Raw genomic sequence first — 14,815 nt, 5'->3', positions numbered from 1 at the left:
GGCACCCCCTGCAAGGAGCCGGCATGTGAGGCGCGGCCCTCTGGCGCCCTCTGTTACTCCCGGCTGCCCAGCACAAGCTCCCCGAGGACTCTCGGCAGCCCCTTACCCTGAGGGGCAGTGCCCGGAGCACGCGGCCGGCTCCCCGGTGGGTGTCGGGGCACAGAGGAGTGGGAGCTGCAACCTCATGCCCTGGGATGGGGTTTCGAATTACACTTTGACTCTTAGGGGGGAAAAAACATTGGGCTGCCCATCACACTGCCCTAAAAAAATGAGAGACCACCCTCCCCCCCGCCCAGCTTATGATTTTCAAATCTTACAGGAGGGCTCTCACCTCTTATGGGGGGGTTCAGTCCCACTGAGCTCCCCAGTTACTTGAACCCTGGTTTTAGGGGCAAGAATGGGTGTGGCGTGGCCATGAAGCCAACCTTGCCACCTAAGCCTCTTTTCAGGGCAGCCCACCAGTCCCCAGCCAAGCAACAGGGAGCTGCCAGATGGAGATGACCTTAGTGTCTCCCCGCCTCAAGCTAAACAGGCTGGTCCGCTCCTTCCCATTTAGCAGCTGGTAGTAGGTGCCACCCCATGTAGGACAACACACAGACTCCAGAGGAGCATGAAATGGGCACTGGTGGGGAGGAGGGGGAGCTGAGCTCAACTAGAGCTTCTAGCACATCCTATCAGGATTTCTCTGCAGCACAGCCTGCCACGACTGTGAGGGGCCTCCACGCCCAGCAACTGCTCCTGCATGAAGTGAAGGTTGTAACGCCCATGACAAAATTTGCCAAACCTCTGTAAAAGGTCCTGCCCAACCCCTCCCTCCGCGCTTGCTCTTCACATGTCCAAGCTTTTCCTGCTACAACAGCAAGGTTGGTGCCTAACAGCTCTGATAGTACTTTGGCTGGCCCTGCATTTGCTCCCTTGACTGCACAGCATTGGCAGAAGGCTGGTAGGCAGCAAGTACTGGGATTTAGGGTCCCACTGAATAAATCAGAGGGGCAATTTCTCCAGCCCAGTTCATCAGGAACTCAATCATCTGGGGATTAGCCACTCCTGCAGTTTGATTTCAGGTTCATCAGGTATGGATATATTAATGTAGAGCTGTTGAAAAAGGGAACAAACTGGAAACAGTACCCGGTAAAGAGAAAAAAAAAGCACACCAACTTTATCTGGGGTTAAAGCAGTTTTCCTATATTATACTCCAGTATGCAGAAGAATTGGTCCTTGGAAGAGGGCAAAATAGGGATGTGATACACATGGATATGGGCTTGGGCCAGCTTGGGATGTTACAAGGTAGCCACCTGCTCCTGGAAGTAGACACAACTACCCTGGCCTGCCACAGGTGGCAGAGGACACCTGACAAGTTTCATATAGATCATTCTTCCATCGCTGAGCTCTTGGAGACACCACTGCAAAAGCTTGCCCTAGGCTGCATGGCTCTCATCTCCCCTATGGAAATACTGCAAGCAGAAACTAGATTCACTTTGCACCTTGCTATAGTAGTATGTCCACATTTAAATGGGGAGGGGAAGTAAATGGTTTTACAGCACAACGATGATAGTTAATAAAAGAAAAACACAGCTAACCTCCTCTGAAAGAAGCCTCAGGGGAAGATGTTGGCTTTATGGTCATTTTCTTTTTTTCTAGCATTTTGGTGACTAACCTGAGAGGAACCTACAGCCTTTGCACATCATTAAATATTGATACATATAGTTCACTGCTCCACTGTCTCGGACTTGTCGCTTGGATTCATTTTGCAGATGTGTTCCCAATATGCTATTATTGTGAGTAGGATATATGCATTGTATAGCAGTCCTTTTTACAAATGTTTAAGCAACTCCAGAAAATACCTAGCAGGAGAGAATCAGGTGATTGGGTTTTTTTTAAGTTTCCTTCAGTGGGAAAAGTGTCCACATAAGACTCTAATGTAGGAAAAAGTCGGTAAAAGGGAGCCATGCCTTCAAAAGAGCTCTGTTAAAGGCGACTAACCATTTATAGGCATGCTTATTTATTTATATATCCTTGAACCTCCTCATGAATTATAATAGGTACAGAATTAAGCCAGACAGACCAAGGGAAAAACAGATTTGCAAGAACTCTATCTGTATTTTCCTTCTACAGGCATGCAGAGAAGGGGAAACAATTATAGGAAGTTTACTTGGGATACTATTCCCAATATGCACACAGCTGATTTCCCCTATTACAAACACCATTTCTTTGCTTTGATGCACACAGCCCAAACACATCAGCCTCCCTGTAGGCAATGAACAGTTATCATGAGACAAGTTAACTCACTAATCTATGAAGCACATTTGGCCTATTTTAAACTTGCTAGTGTCACATCATAGTTGTGACCCCTCAGTATTAGCATGGCTATTAACAACCTTGGCTTTGGTAAAAAGCACAAACTACTTTAACTTTAATTTTTAGAACAAAACTATAGATACTATGCTGCAATATGGGTCATTTCCCATACAACTCCTTTGTCATCTGTTCCTCAGACCTTAAAGGAAAAAAGGGTTTGGGAAATTCTCAAACTGTAAAAAGTTAAGTTAAAATCCACCTACTTGATACAGTATAAACATGCAACTTATCAAAAATTGTGTTGATGTGTTACAGGTGGGAAGAATAATTTCCAAGTCAAATGAATGTCACTTTTGGCAGTAAACTTGTTATATAATGGCAGCTTTTTCAAATGCTCCTCGTGTTCTCTGCAATGTACTTTGCAGTGTAAGCTAGCTTAAGCATAACTACATGTATCACGAAATGATTAATAGAATAAAAAGAGAAACTGACTTTTTTAAGGGAAATAGACTCAAAATAATGTGTTCTCCCCTGCCTCCCCCCTTTGGAAGAGCTATCTTTCTTTCCCTCATAATCCCGCACAAAATTATAAACATACAGCACTAGATTAGAATTTGACTTCTGAGACAATGCCACTCAATCAAAAAGTGTGTTCTACTAGTTAGAAATCCTAGAAGATAGCCAACTTATTAAAGGCATTAAAAGCATGTTCCACTGAAGTCTGATCCTTACTTTCGACAGTTTTGTTCTGAGATAATTGCATCCAGCATGTTGTCAGACACTCGTCCATTTTCTTTCTGGTTCTCTAGCACAAATGTTTCTACTAATGAAAATTTGCACAATTCACATTAATAAAAGCCAGCCATGAACAGTGAAGCACAGCATGCCATCCAGTAAGCATTGTTGCATAGCCATTACTGTTAGCCTCCTGAAACAACTTTACCTCATGGTTTACTTGGAAGCTTAATAAAGGTCAGTTTGTGTTAAAGGCACATGCCATTTTTTTTTTAAAGGAGTCAGATCTCATTTGAGCCCTGATTTCTGAGTGCTTAAAAATATAGGCTTGTCATTTTTAACTGGTCAAGTTAGTTTTACCTGTAGCAATTCCTGCAAATCCTACTAAGTGCTACGGTAAGCAGAAGTCAGATAGGACAAGTTGGAGTTGCCCAGCAGTGAAGCACAGCAAAGGCAATAATAATAATAATAATAGTAATCATAAAATATGAACACCTCCAAATAAAGATGACATTTTCAGAAGAGCTTTAACTGAAAAATATTCCTGTCCACTTCTTCTGAATTCCAAAATACAAAAACCAGGGCATCCTTCTCACAGGGTATGCTTTGCTAGTGAAGATATCCACACAACGAACTAGTGCCTGTCCACACTTCCCTTTAAGAAACTGCTGCTAGTGCTTCCCTGTTCTGTAACTCCGAGTTATGCTAATTGATCTCCCCAGTATGGGTCAGGTAATAAATGCATTCTAAATTGATTATAGAGACATACCATACAGGGTTTTTAAACCAACCTCTGATCTTTAAATACTTTTAAGTTTCTACCAGAACAAGCCTCTAGAGGGGGCAAGGGGATTGGAGTTAAGAGACTCTGCTTAGGTCTTTACTGTCATTGATGTTTTCATTCTTTTATTTAAATTCCAAAGGCATTTGTGATGCACTCCAGGATCATAGGATCATGTTGAAACAAACTTAACAATTAAGTGAGGTACCTCACAGTCCTGTGTACAGCCTCCAAAGTGTGTGGTACCAAATAAGAAGAGACCAAATATTCCCCTCTCATGTCTGCTCCTATTTTGGAGTGGACACAACAATGGGTAGGAAGAAGCACCTGAAACTTTGAGTCCAGCACTGTTGTATCTCTATAAAACAAAACCAAGTCACCCTGTCAACCTACCAACATGAAGCTCCCCCCACATGGGCCAAGTAAGTTTCTTGGGGGCAAGGGAAGAAGCATGAACCATCAATGTTTGCCTCTATCAGTTTTACAAGACATTTTTTAATTGCTTGCCATAAGTACATCTAAGAACTACTTTTCTCTGATAATTAGATGCTACATAAATTCTTAGTCAACTAGCATTTTGTCTTCTTTTAAAAATGCATATGCAAGTAAAGGACAGGGCACATGATTAGGAAGTCACCTGTCCAGGGTACCATTTTCCCTTCAGTTACCTTGCTTTTGTCAGACATCCCAAGGGGCTGCATATCTCTGACAGACAATAATGAGCTGACAGCAGAACTTTAGCAATGTCTCCCAGATGATTCCTTTGCTCTGAACTGAGTGCAATGGCTCTGCCTTTAACATGTACAAGTAACGGAGAAGGGAGCATCTTAAGAAGCAGAAAGCTCCAGGAAGCCCAAGGCTGCAGGACTTTGAGAACTCAGTCACTGAAGCTCTGGAAATACTGCACATTTTGGGGTGTTTCTTTAGCATCCATCAAACCATATATGGACCTGACTATACCCACAGTCTTGTGCACATGCACCCTGAGGAATCACTACTGAGCCAGGGTGAGCAGTAGTGCTACCAGATACAGTATAAGAGCAAAGGTGAATAGAAGCAGCAAGCGCCATACTGGAAAAATGAGCTTGGCCAAACTGCCCTTCTGCACACTCTCACTGTCCTCTCCTAAATCTTTTGTTGTAAATGCACCATTTGACCCGAGCCAGCAGGCCCATCTCCACAGAACACACCAGCCTGTTTTTAGCCCTTCTTGCCAAACTCCAGCACAAGGAAATTCAGCGTTGAGTACCACAGCCAATACTCCACTTTGACTATTCTGTTCCAAGCCAAGCTGAAAAATAGCTCCAACAGAGGAAAAGACAATACCTTTCATTTAATAAAGTTATTCCGTATGCGGCAAGCATTATAAAGCTCATATCTCTTCAGAGAAACTCAACATAGTTATCCTGGGCTGTTATTCTGTTCATTGTGCCCACTTAGTTTCTATTTTTAACAACAGGCCAGGACTGGGGTCACTTAGGTGGGGAGGAACAGGGCAGAAGAGGGAGAAAAAGGAGTGGGGGGAAGGGTTATCCTTGCCAAGAAAAATAAGACCCCAATCCATGGCTAGTTCCTTTAGGCACTAACGGTACAAACAATAATCATCAAGTTCTTTCTTGTGTCTCCATTACCTCAGATCAAATTTCAGTCTCTTCCCCTACTATATTGTTCCACCACCAGAGAACCTGTATCACCTCCACACTCCTCTTCTCTCTCCACACCAGTTAATTTGATCAATCAGTAACACAGATTTACTAAGAGTAAACTGACAGCTTCTTCACTTCTCAGCTTCATCTTCTGGGGGAAAAGGCAGAAATGCCAAACAGAAGTCAACAGAGGAGGTCGGGGAATGAGGTGTTCTGCATTCCTTTTCCAGGTTCTAGAAAGTAGGGTTGCCAACATGAAAAGAAAAACCCTTTTCCCATTTTTATCTTGGTAAAGACACTAACATCCACACCCCCTCCAAGACTGAATATGCAAACTCCAGCTGCATCCTCTGCCTCAGCATTCTGGCATTTGGAAAAAGCCCAAACTTACAAAGTTGGTCTAATAAAAGGTATCAGATTCATCCAAAGAGCCTTGTAAACCTACAAAGGACACTTCTATCAATTAGCCACAAGGGGGAGCATTCAGTTCAACACAATCTCTATTGTGAAAGCCCGTTTCCTTTCATTGAAAGAGAGTAAGATGTAAAATGAATGTATTTTTACTTCTTTAGATGTTTTCCCAGTACATGTAAGAGTCATTTATTCAGAAAGTCCACAGTCCCAGCCAAATGTAGTAGCTGTGGTATATCCACTACAGCAGGCTGCAAACAGCAAAACTTCCCTCAGTTGCTGCTACTCTCCCTTCTATCCATCTTTACCACCCAAAACATGTATGTGGCACATTTGGCTATACCCTGGCGTATCTTCAGTGCCTGGGCCCCACCCCTCCAGTTATATTTGCAGAGTTATATTTTTGATGTGTGTGACTGGTTCTAGTGTGAGGAAAAAAAGCAAAGGCAACTTTAAAGCCTCCCTTCAGTAGAGAAACCATGGAGCATGGAGGGAGGGAGTGGGAGAGGACAGGGGAGTGGAGAGAGAGTTGCTGCTGCCCTGGGTGTGAAAGCTAATCAACTATACCTCTACCTTTATTCCTCCCCTAATTGGTTCCTTTGAACAAGACCATTTCCCAGTTCTTTTGCATTTAACTGCTCTGGTTAAAATTCCAACCATAATGATATCCTTGTCAGAATTTCCCATGACCTTGCTACTTCACCCCAAAGTCTGATTCAGAAGTGTTCTGCAGTCAGAAGGTACTACCAGGAGTCACCCCTCTCCACTCAGTGAAGCCCAGCCCTAGGGGCCTGATTTTTTCCATATTACATCTTGCATATTTTTTTTATACCCCAGAGAGTCTTAGATCAAAAAATGCTGCTTGCTACTGGAATGCAGAATTCTACCATGGTCCAATTTTGCACAAGTGTAAAAGGCATTAAGGGTGAGGGTATGAAGAACAGGCCACTTGCTGTTACTTTCAACCATTAAGAACTGCAAGTCAGCAACAAGAACAGATGCCTGTTTCACCAGTGTAGTCAGATGACACATTCTTACTATGCCCCACTTGCTGAAGGATATTGTTGTGGTGATGGACTTAGGTTCTGGCGAGGCAGATGGTCCCCTGAAAAAAAGCTCTAACTGGCTTTATTTAGGAGTAGCTCTATCTTGCACAGTGGTGTTGTTCAAAACTCAAATGACTACAAATTAAGGGAGACATAAAGGAGCTTTATATCTTTGTCTTTTGCCCCCCTACTCACAGCTTTCCCAAGTCAGTCATGATGAGGCTCTTCCACTAAATGAAAGTGATGCAGTAACTCCTAAATACACATGAAAAGAGAGTCACAAAAAGGGCTCAATGCCATCACACCACTTTTCAAGCTGGAAAACTATATAGGTAAACAAGTCATTAAGGCACAGCCACTTAGGTTGCTGTTACAGTATAGTACAGTACATTCTCCAGAAGTGGTGCACCAAGTATTTAGCCACAGGACTCCATGCTGTCTGTCTCCTAAGCACCACTCTGAAATTTCACTCCACTCTGAGATATTTATAGTTTTTCTCCCTTTTTGAGCTCAGCATAGTGATCATGAAAGAAGAAAGTACTTGAGCTTTAAATAAACATTATAATATGCATTGCCAGCTGTCTATAAGCTGAGTGATTAAGGCTTTGTGTCTCTGCTATACCTTTTGCCTATATTGGGTGAATTGTGTGGATGCCACAAATGAAAGAACATATGGGAAAGGTCCAAGACATGTGGCAGGATAAAAGTTGTTTTCAGTATTAAATTATTTATATACACTAACAGTAATGAACTTGCAGTTTTCATTGCAAAGCCTTAAAAAGAACAATATAAAGGCAGATGGTGTCTATGGCAATAAACAGATTATTTACTGTGTCAAAGTAACAAAGCATTACGTACCTTCTGCTTCATCAATTACAGCTTATTGACCTATGGAGCTGCATGCTTATGAGTCAAACTCTGGTGCTTGCTTGCCTGGTGACTACGAGGTACTGAAATAGAGAGCAACCATTAGCAAAAAGCAGAGACTGCTGCTGCCACTGGGTCCCTCAGGCAAGATTAACTTGTTAACTATAGCCATCCAAGTTGCATTAAAAAATGGCAATCAGCCTTTATATATAGCTGTGAAGGGAAGAGATAAAAGAAAATGAAGCTGGACACAAGATAAGGGCCTAATCCAAAGTCAGTTACACAAGCATCTCTTTTAAATAGGAGGCACTAGCATTCTGTAATGACCAGATCACTGAGTTGTTCATTCAATCATAGTTTAATATATAGTAGCAGTGGAGTAATTCTACAGCAGTTTATACCTTCAAAAGAGCTCCTTCTCTGTCATTAGCTGGTCACAGAAAGACCTTAGCCAACTTGGTTCTACTATCCAAGCTAGGCACAATTTTTAGAGTTCAGTAAAACTCTATTATAAAATGTATGAAAGCACTATTCTGTTGAATAAACAGCCCCTTACTCTCAGCATCTGAAAAATAACTGAAGTCAACACAATCATCATTTGTGTTTCATGGAGCAAGCAGCTGGGATGAGTAGTGAGAAGTATCTTGGCTCTGTTCCCCAATACAGTCAACATAAAAAGAAAATACTGTCCCACTACCCTAGCATGCAAATACCATGCCTTGCCAGAACACAGGTGAGACCAGGTTAATGCCACTGCATGCTGAGTCATTCTAGGTATTTACACTGATTTGTGAAATTGCTGTTTCTTCCACCGTGACTATTCAATGTCCATTCACTGAAGCTGTTATGCAGATGATGTAGGAATGTTGGCTGGCCCAGAAAATAACATACTGATCTGTTTCACTTTTTTGCACTACCAGTTTTATCTAATGAGTTTCTTCAATCTTACAAGCATGCTGCTTTTTGCTTGTGGACAAGAGAGAAGAAAAATGCTTTCTTCCCTTCTCCCTCCCCCTTCTGCCTTTGGAGAAACTCTTGTGAAAGTAGCAGATTTTATGCTGGGAAGGGAAATGAACCTGTATTTGAGCAGGGAATAAGTGTAATAGGAGCAACAACACAAAAGTTTCTCCACCCTGAGTGAACTACATGAGACAGTTACTGTGGAGTTTAGTTGCCTAATTAGCTCTTCAGTAAAATCTCAGAGTCTACACATGCAGCCCTATTAGTAAACTGTAGTAAACTAATAAATGCCACTGTACTTGTCAATACAAGTGTAAATGGGGTGGCATTTAGTGCACCACAATGCACATGTAGATGTTGATGGGGCTGATTGGGCTGGCGAGCCCTGTACGGAACAGCCTCATGCCCCAGTCAGCCCCTCCATAGCACATTGGGTCAAAGCAGCTGAGGGCTTAACATGTTGCAGTCCTGAGTGCACATATAAACACAGCACCCGGGAACAATAAACTCTGGTGCAAACTACACTGGAGTTTTTTCCCTTCGCACTAATTGCATGTGTAGACGTACCCAGTGGCCTGCAAATCACAGAAGAAATAGGACTGAAAAGGACCTTATTACATCATCTAGCTCAAGCCTCCACTCAAGGCAGAATTATCCCTTCTGAAACATCTCAGCTAAATGTTTCCTAACACAAACTCCTTACATCTTAATAGAAGCTATCACTATACAGGTGAAAACACTTTGTATCTCATTAAAGGCCTTTGGCCGCTCACTGAAGTTCTCAATTATGATGCAGTTCACTCAGCACTAGAAACAAGACTGACTACAATTTCATACAATTCACTTAAGTTTTTATGATTCGATGGATGTTGTAATTTACAAGCCCCAGCCACATTTCTTTCTTTAACAATTTTATAAGGCTGTTTTAAGATTAAATTATAAAAGAGTTCAAGTTCTTGAGGAAATGAAGGAAAAGGCAGTAGAATAAAGGTGCTAGCCTTCAGAAAAGCGAATTTTGACAAACTTGGGAAAATGATGGGCAGGAGTCCATTGGGGTAAAGTCTGACAGGAGAAGAAATATAGAAGGGCTGTTTGTACCTTAAAGGAAGAATATTAAGGGCACAAGAACAATATCCCAACAAGAAGAAAGGATGTAAAGTGAATGAAGAGACTGGCTTTAGTAAATTGGAACTCAAAAAAGGAACCTTAACAAAAAGTGAAACTTTTTATACTAGGGAATAGTAGGGAGGAACAAGGGAATCATATGGGCATGCAGGGAGAAAGTCAGGAAGGCCAAGGCACAGACTGAGATGCAGCTAGCAAGAAATGTAAAACAAAAAGATCATACTATAAATATGTCAGAAAAGGAAGATCAAGGAAAGGATAGGTCCCTTCCTGGACAATTAGGGCAACCCAAAAACATGCAGGCTTGGATGTTTTTGAGAAGGCTGAATTAATGCCTTTTTTCCCTTCAGTCTTCACTAATAAGGTTGGCTACCACTTGATAAGCACATCTGGTAGAAAAAAAATAGGAGAATCAATAGGTAGAAAAAAATAGAGCACGTAAGGTGCCACCAGGTCCTTTAAGGCATACCTCAAGGTGTGAGGAGAACCAGATAAATGCAGGCCCAAGCTTGTCCCTGCCTGGGTGATTGCCCATCCCCACTGCCGAGCACCTCTGCAAGAAGGTAAGTACTGTAATAAACTTATTTTTGAAATCAGGTACCACTCAATTCACCAAAGTTATTGAGAGATGCCTTGATTCCCAAGAGGTTTAAAACCACTGGCCTAGAGTAAGGAAAGAGTTGGTTAGAGATAATACTGCATCAGCTGCTTTCATGTCATCAGGGCCTGCTTTCAGGCCAGCAGAGATTCGCCCTAGGTGTACTCAAGGAACTGGCCAAGGTTATCGCAGAGACATTGGCTATTATCTTTGAAAATTGTGGCAGTAGTAAGGTCCCAGATAACTGGAAAAAGAAGCAAATATAGTTTAAATCATCAAGGCATCTAACTGGAGAACAAGGTAATAAGCAACAGCCAACATAGATTTATCAAGAGCAAGTCATGACTGACGGACCTGATTTCCTTCTATGAAAAGGTACTGGGCTTTGTGAACCAGGGAGGGGAAGCAAAGGATGCAAATACCTCAACTCCAGCAAGACTTTTGACTCTTTCATGACATTGTTATTAGGAACAAAGACAATTACCTAGACAATTATTTCTGTTTAATATTACTGTAAGGTGGTTGTGTAACTGATCAGATCACTGTGATCAAGGAGCAGTCATCAATGGATGGCTATCTATTTGGAAGAAGGTATTGAGTGGGGTTCCCCAGTGCTTTGTGCTAGACCCAACACTGTTCAAGGTGTTCATAATGATTAGGAAGACGGGATCAAGCACAAACTTAACTAATTTGCATATGATACCAAGTTGGATTGAGTTGCAGATGTTCTGGAGGGTAGGATTCATAATAACCTGGACAAACTGGAAAACCTGTTCACGATAAAGAAAAAAAATCAGATGTAATTCTACCAGGAAAAGTGTAAAGTCCTGCACTTGGGACAAAATAATTGCATGAACAAATAAGGAATGACCAACTAGGCTATAGTACTACAATAAAAGGACTTTGTGGGGGGGGAAGGCATTACAGAAGACTATAAAATTAAGTTGTAAGTCAGTGTGCTCTTGTTGCAAAAGCAAAAAAAAAAATCAGCATACTGGGCTGTATTAGTGATAGCATCATATCCAAATCAAGCAAAGTGATTCCTGAAGGCTTTGTCAACTTTTGGGTACCTCACTTCAAGACAAACAAGGACACACTAGAGTGCAGTGGAGAGCAATGAAACTGATTACAGATCTAGGAAACATGATTTACAAGAAAAAGCTGAAAGAACTGGGATTGGAGAAGACAAGACTGAGGAAGAATTGATAATAGCCTTCAAATAACTGAAGACTGATTATGCAAAGGATAGAAATACTGTTCTCTGTGACTGAAGAGGACAGCACTAGGAGCACTGGTCTTAAATTGCAAAATAAGTTTAGACTGGGTATTAGGAAGAACTTTCTCACAATAACCATATAGTTAAGCTTTGGAACAGTCTACCCATTCTACTCCTGTCACATCACTTTGACAAAACCTTACTCACCTTACTTCATTCTACGGCCAAAGAGAGAGCACAAACCCAATTAGTTCTCCTTTTCAGGTCACCATTAAGACTGTAAGAACATTCCTTTTGCGTTTTTCCCTGATACAGGTGTACACTACACATGTAAGAAAAATGCACTTGCCTGCCAGTTTTCTGCTAAAGCTGGAATATGTTTGTTCTGTTCTGAACACGGATTTGAATTCTACATTCCAGTTGGATTGAAACCTATATACTTGCTAGAATATTATTAGCTTTCAGCCACTCTTACAAGCCATATTAAACTTTGGCATTTGAAATGCCATTTTTTCTTGGACAGATGACAGGAAAATCCTAGGTCCCTTTTCTCTAGGCAGTATGTTAAGATTACTGCAGTTGGAAAGATGAGACAGTACCACTTGCTAGACAAGGAAACATAAACCAGCTTTTCTGAGGCATCGTCCTACCACTCTGCAACAGTGTATTTTGCTGGGATATTTTAAACAGATATGAAGCAACAATCTTTGCTGCTTAGGTCCCCCATTATTGTAGTAGCCTCAGAGCACCATAGAACAGAGTGCAATTCTGTTCTACAGGTCAAACAGAGACAGACACTAAGGCTTTGTCTCTGCTTAGGTTTTATAGAATAGTTACATCTGATCAGGGTTGTTTAAATAAACAAACAATCAAACAAAAACCCTTGGTCTTTGACCCTATGATCTTTTGCCATAGCCAGACAAAGCTCTAGGGTGGATGCACATTTAGCTATATAAAGCTTTGCACCAGCACAGCTTACCTTGGTTTCCTGAATGCAATAAAAATTGGTAGTCGGCTCTACTTACTGGCTATATGTTCCAGAACAGGGAATGAGGAAGATTTGGAAAACAGAAGCAGAGGTAGAAAGAAGTGTGCCATTAGGTTAAATTTCCCTATCAGTAGATAGAAGCAAACAGGAAAGATAAAGTGCTTGAAATTGCCCTCAGACTGACACTGGGGCAGAACTTCCATCTAAGGCTAGAAATAAAGGTCACCAAGTGAAGTAAATCAGCTGTTCTGGGATGTTTCTCAACACAGCCAATCTGCTTCATTGGGCAGCACTACCATTGTCCAACAGCATCGCTGGACAGGACAACAAATGACATGTTCTCTCTGGGCTGGAAGGGCTCAGGCCTATGCACGCCTTGAATTCCCACACTGGATCAGGCCCCTCAAGTCCTGTAAGCACCTGCCCAACTCTTCCCACTTACAGAAATGCATCTCTGAGATTGCTGGGGGTATGTCTCTAAGCGGGGAAGTGAGGCAGGTAGTCAAATGCTTGAGAGAGCTGATCCAGCCCAGGAATTCCTGGGGTGTTCAGGACCAGCCCCTCAAGACTGTGAAGTCCCTGCCCTAGGGAGATAGAAGGCATAGGCAGCTTCCAGCTGCATGTGCTCTCCTTCCATAAAGTAAGGAAATGTCCATCACTAAATAGCACAAATTGATACCACCTTTGCTGCAGCCCCAAATTTGGGCGCTTGTGGCACGACAAGGGGTACTGACGTCTGTCTGCTTGGTCTTTGTGCTGCCATAAAAGTTATGGCAGTAGAAAGGAAACATCTGTTTCCACCCTTTGAGGAAGTCAGGTAAGAATATGTTTAAAGTTAACCAGTGCGCATTGTACACTGGACATTTGTAACAGCTAAATGCAGACAGCCCCTTAACTGCATTCTATAGAAAAGCTATGGCAGCTAAAATGGGATACTGAGAACGACAGAGCTGCAGCTAGGATAGATAGCAGTTGGCATTAAGCAGTGACCCCTCTGGCCTCACCAGCCACAACAGAAACAGCACTCTCCCCTTGTACTTCAGAACCTTAGGTCCTCATCTCTAGATCTGAAGAAGTATCTGGTTAGTCAAGTCAGGCAAACAAACACAATAAAGTTTTATTGTACTACAGAGCAGCTACCCCCCTGCCAGTCCATTTCAGAAGACTCCAGCCAAGTTGTGTACATTTAAAATGCTATCATGCTAATTAAATGAGTTATTGCAGAGCACCTGGCCACCTAGAACACCACTGCTGACAGAGTAGAAGAAAATTCTCTAACTGGGGACAGTTCTATTTCACATGGAAAGCTTAGTAGACTTGAATGAGGGAGAACTTGCAGATCAGAAAACTTAGTCAACTTGCAGATCAGTGCTCATGAAGGATTATTATGCAACTGAACATTTTCAACTAGTCAGTTTTAAGACATTCAAGCAGCTGGGTATGCAAGCATGCAATAAGGGAAAGTCATGGTGTTAGCCTGTGCCAGATAAAACCACATTGACGAAGTTAAGTTTAGCATTCAGATGTACAAGAAAACACAAGTAAGATTGCAAGTGCCAACTTTATCCTGCCCCAGTCCAGCAGAGAGCAATGAAAATGGTTAGGGGTCTGGGGAACATGATGGAACTGGGCTTATTTAGATTGGAGAAGAAAAGACTGGGGGAGGGAGTGAGGTGGGGTGGAATTTAATAGCAGCTTTCAACTACCTGAAAGAGGATGGAACGAGACTATTTTCAGTGGTAGCAGATAACAGAACAAAGAGCAATGGTCTCAAGTTTCAGCAAGGGAATTTTAGTTTAGATGTTAGGAAGAACTTTCTCACTAGGGGAGTAGTAAAACACTGGAACAGGTTACCCAGGGAAGTTGTAGAATCTCCATCCTTGGCAGTTTTTAAGACCTGGCTAGATAAAGCCTTATCTGGGATGCTATAGTTGGAGATGGTCCTGCTTTGAGCAGGGGATTGGACTAGATGACCTCCTAAGGACCCTTCCAACCCTAATTTTCTCTGGTTCTATGATTTCATACAGAAGGTGATACAAGCTAATTGGTGATATTGTGTCCCAAATATGTAAAATTTCCTTCCGTATCCAAAGGTATCTGTACCTTTTTTCATAAGAATATCAGTTCAGTTGTAAATGGGTGGA

General features: G+C 42.1%; 1 protein-coding gene across 4 annotated transcripts in view; it reads right to left on the bottom strand.

Moving 5' to 3' along the window:
• Positions 1–7,964, bottom strand: part of BASP1 (brain abundant membrane attached signal protein 1) — a 92,627-nt gene extending 84,663 nt beyond the window's left edge. For 3 of the 4 annotated variants that reach the window (XM_025208878.1, XM_006027631.3, XM_006027632.3), the window contains exon 1: positions 7,776–7,964. The gene's annotated coding sequence lies outside the window, so the exon portion shown is untranslated. The remainder of the gene's footprint in view (positions 1–7,775) is intronic. The other variant, XM_006027630.3, reaches the window with a different exon arrangement.
• Between the last annotated feature and the right edge of the window lie 6,851 nt (positions 7,965–14,815).

Source organism: Alligator sinensis, unplaced genomic scaffold (genome assembly GCF_000455745.1).
Source record: "Alligator sinensis unplaced genomic scaffold, ASM45574v1 scaffold791_1, whole genome shotgun sequence".
Lineage (NCBI taxonomy): Eukaryota > Metazoa > Chordata > Crocodylia > Alligatoridae > Alligator > Alligator sinensis.
The sequence above is the reverse complement of the archived record's forward strand: the minus strand, read 5'-3'. Positions and strand labels throughout refer to the sequence as shown.